Source organism: Cryptomeria japonica, chromosome 6 (assembly GCF_030272615.1).
Source record: "Cryptomeria japonica chromosome 6, Sugi_1.0, whole genome shotgun sequence".
Classification (NCBI taxonomy): domain Eukaryota; kingdom Viridiplantae; phylum Streptophyta; class Pinopsida; order Cupressales; family Cupressaceae; genus Cryptomeria; species Cryptomeria japonica.
In genome coordinates this window covers 109,018,104-109,023,104 of record NC_081410.1, presented here as the reverse complement: position 1 = coordinate 109,023,104, position 5,001 = coordinate 109,018,104, and positions in this window count along the sequence as shown.

Below are 5,001 nucleotides of genomic sequence, written 5' to 3'. Positions count from 1 at the left end.
GCAATACTTGACACAATACGGATAGAGCCGATCCTGAAGGCTCACTTGATTGATTCTACAGTTCAAAGTAGAATGTTTTTGATAATTTTGTATAAATCGTCGACGAATTGTTCTATATTCATTTTTTGTATATATAAATGCCCATGAGTTGATTTTTACATGTTTAGGGGCATAATTTTGTATATTTAAATTGAAATGAGCTGATTTGTACATATGTACATGCCAAATTTTGTATCTTAAAATGACGATGAACTGAATCACACATATTGTAATGCCAAATTTAGTATAAAAGCCCATGAGATGATTTGTATATTAAAATGGCGATGAGTTAAATCGCACATATTGTAATGCCAAATTTTGTATAAAAGCCCATGAGATGATTTGTAAGACATTTTTTTGTATAATCAAATAGCCAAGAGCTGATTTTCATATTTAGAGGCAAATTTTTGAATAATATGTGACTATTTTGTGTGTCAATGTTTTGTGACTATGTTTTGAGTATATGTGATGTGTCCCTGGTCAATCATGAGCATTCTTGATTCTTGTATAATAATGGAGAATTATTTGAGTCATTATCAGGTCATAGGGGTCATAGATTGAGACTATATACAATTTGAGCAAAAATTGTCATTGTTGTCAAAAAAATTGTTAGAAAAGTTGTCAAGCAACTTCTACATTGCGTCAGTAGGGTATGACTCTCGACATTCTGGCGCTTTGGGATGCACGAAAAGGGTATTCCTAGCGTAAAATTGCCCACCCAGATGCACTCGTGACGTCAGTTTGTGCACACGACGAAGCGAATCAATTCTAGCCAATCTTGCAACTTTTCATTGCATGCAACTTACGGTTTTTGCAGCAAGTGAAAAAATGCTACCAATTGAAAATGGCTTTGACTCATCAAAAACCGAGATATTCCATTGTAGAGGAGCCTCACACGACCCCATGGGTTCAAACGGATTGACCATATGTGTCCTGGATTTGAAGAAACAGTCCGTCAAATTTTGACATTTTTTTGGACTCAAGACACTTGAGAGATCGCTCCGGTACGGTATGACTCTCAACATTTTGGCGCTTTGGGATGCACAATAGGGGCATTCCTAGTGTAAAACTACCCACATGGATGCACTCATGATGTCGCTTTGTGCACACGAAATTGAATCAATTCTAGCCAATCTGGCAACTTTGCATTGCATGCAACTGACACTTTTTGTAGCAGGTGAAAAAATGCTACCAATTGAAAATGGCTCTGACTTGTCAAAAACTGAGATAGGTCATTGTAGAGGAGCCTCACGCGACCCCATGGGTTCAATCAGATCGACTATATGTGTCTTGGATTTGAAGAAACAGTCTGTCAAATTTTGACAATTTTTTGGACTCAGGGCATTTGAGAGATGGCACTAGTATGGTATGACTCTCGAAGTTCCAATGCTTTGGGATGCATGAAAGGGGCATGCTTAGCATAAAAATTCCCACCCGGACATGCTCATGACGTCGGTTTGTGCACACGATGAACCAAATCAATTCTACCCAATCTTGCAACTTTGCATTGCATGCAACTAACAGTTTTTGCGGCAGGCAAAAAAATGCTACCAATTGAAAATGGCTCCGACTCGTCAAAAACCATGATAGGCCATTGTAGAGGAGCCTCACATGACCCCACGGGTTCAAATGGATCAACCATATGTGTCCTGGATTTGAAGAAACAGTCCGTCAAATTTTAATAATTTTTTGGACTCAGGGCACTTGAGAGATCACACCGGTATGGTATGACTCTCGATGTTCCGACACTTTGGAATGCACAATAGGGGCATGCCTAGTGTAAAAATTCCCACCAGGATGCGCTCGCGACGTCGGTTTGTGCACATGACGAACAAAATTTGACCATTGCGAGCGTGAGGGTGCTCTCGCACCAAACACATATTGTTGTTTATATTCATATTGTCAATTTTTGTTGTTTATATTCATAAAGTTGATTACATATGCAAATATTCATTTAAATTTATAAAAGGGCAGCCACCAAATACATCAAATACAAAATAATGAACTGAATACAAGGAGTTTTGTAGGGTTAATTCAACATTTTAGAAATTTTATCAAATCATATTCCACGATTGCAATGTTTTACATCATATATTTTTGTTGTTTATATTCATATTGTTGATTACATATGCAAATATTCATTTAAATTTATAAAAGGACAACCACAAAATACAACGAATACAAAATAATGAGCTCTGTACACATTTATTGGATCGAATATCGCTACTTATATATATATAAAAAGGCATGTCTGCCAAGTCAATACAAGTATTACAAAAATGTGGCATATGCCATGTCCAAATCGATATACAATAAAAATGTAGAATATATCTACACGTATTGGTCATTCTATGACCAAAACTAACACTATATGATCCTAAACTTGTGGTGGATCATCAAAATCAAGCCTCTTCAATGCAGTATGTGGCTCTGTAGATGGCTATAGAACCACAATTGAAAAGCCAAATTAGAATTCTTTTGTAGAAAATAGTTCATAATTAACAACATAACTATGCATTTAACTTTAATTCCTTTGCAATTGAAATGTAGATTACTTCATCGGTTGATCTAGGAGCTAATGTCTTCGCTCTCCTCTCCTTGTCACTCGTAGGAGTTTTCTTGAAGACATACTTAAATGGATCCACGTTATGGTTGTACCGCGAAGGGGTCTATTGTAGATTAAATGTACAATTAATACAATGTACTAACATAAATATATCAAAAACACTTAAAAGCTATAATATAGAGAACAATGGCATACCTGTGCCCGAGATCTTTCTCCAATGGACTGAGGATGGCTCACCATAGATGTAGAAATTGTCACTATTACCTATACAAAATATGTTCAAATATTAAATACAATTAATATAATGATAAATATTGAAGGTTAAAAACAATTAATTTTACATATCAAACAAAAGTGTACCAGATCCTGAGATACTTCTCTAGTGCACGGAGGAGGGTTTGCCATTGATGAAATAGGTATGGATATTTCTTGTATGAAAAAATTATAAGATTATAACATATCACAAGTTCACATGTACGGGTGCATATAATCATGAAATCAAGAAAATAAAGTAGAGATACATACCTCCGCCCTCTCTTTGTCCACGAGTGAATCAAGTGCATTCAACAAATCCACATAGATCAAAGGTCGTTGTACATGTAAAATAGACAAAAAACACTAATCAATCTACAAACCCCAACTAATACTTGATTTCAACATTTTCAAACAATTGTACAACTAAAAATGTGTTTAATTACCTTCTTCCCATGTTTTGGCCTCTTCGAGGAATTCTTTTTCTTAGGACGAGCCCTAGACGTGGATGAGGTACCCTAAAAAAACAAAATTAACATGAGATATTAGTACAGATAATAAATTAAACATAATTCTAAAATTATAAAATGAAATGACTTGCATATTCCATCAAAACAATATATAAAAAGGGTTGTACAAAATATGATACCGTATAGTCTTGTAGGCCAAAATCGATTGTTGAGAGTGTGATGTCATCAATCTGGGACATTTCATCCCCTGTCAACACCTACAAACCAAAAATTGGGCGAAGCATTAAAAATAGTTAGTATATCTTGTATTTTTTTGAATTCAAAGTGTACTATTCTATTTTAACATGTTACAAAATTTATACCTCAGACATCGAAGTTGCAGCTATAGTAACTGGGGGAGGAGTATGGGATACCATTGCCACATTTTGAAATGCATATTGTTTGTCTCAATTTAAATCAATGTATAAATGAAAATTCATTTATATAATTACAAATTTAAAGTGATTGATAAATACAATGCTATGAATTCAAATTAGCACACCTGTGTCTCTCGCTCATGGGCAAACACCATGTCCATCAACTCATCTGTCAGCGCGAAATCCTCAGTCGTGCGGGCCTGACATCTACTCCTGCAAATCGTGCACAGATGAGATGAGGATCCATCTGCACCGGCTGCATCATCTATCCCCAAGCATATCCCCAAGCAACTGACACACATATGTTGGATGGGCTCTTTGTTGCCACCTAATGGCTAATCATCCAATACAATAGGGTGTGCTAATGACATCCCATGCTGGATGATGGCACCAGTCAACACTGTGGCTGCCTAAAGAGTCTGTACCTCCATCGACTCTTTCAACTCTACTGGGACAGCTTGATGCACCTTGGGTTTGGGTGCTAGGGGGCGATGACTCTCCGTGGTTAATCCCCTATGGGCTCCAGGTCTATCTTGGGAAGAGCCACCACCTCTACCATGAAACTCTCTCATGTCAAAATAGTTTGGGCACACATTAAGCACAAAATCACAATATACTTTTCTCAAAAAATATAATGGCACCTCATAATTATTACAAGGTGGATCATCAAAGACCATCCACCACCTCTACCAAAAAAGATTCTTCATCTACACATTGGTACACCAATGTATGGGAAAACTCTTTGCATTAAGAGGTAATGACTGACCAGTTTTGGGATCAACAAAAAAGGAACATATTTGTTGTTTAGTAATATTTTTATTTTTTACTCCATCGTATGATAGCCCATCGGCATAGAATTGATGACACCTATCCCTAAAGCTTCCCCATTTGGTAATTTGTGTGGAAACAACTATGACACCACTAGCTAATGTTTCTACACTAGTGGCGAGGGATTGATGATGATCAAGTTCAAAAGTTTTCAATTTAACAATCAGTCTATTGATTTTAGACGTATTTTGTCCTAACTAATTAATTAATTGCTCTTGTGTTTCGGCTGTGCGATCAAAAGTAGGAATTGGGGGTTGTTCGTGTATGTTTTCAAGAGATGCATTTGGTTGTTCTTGTGGGTTTTCAAGAGGTGCATTTGGTTGTTCTTGTGGGTTTTCAGGAGGTGCATTTGTTTGTTCTTATTGTGGATTAGAAGAATCTGGTTTTTGAAACAAAAAATGAAAAAACCTAATCAAAATTAATGAAATTA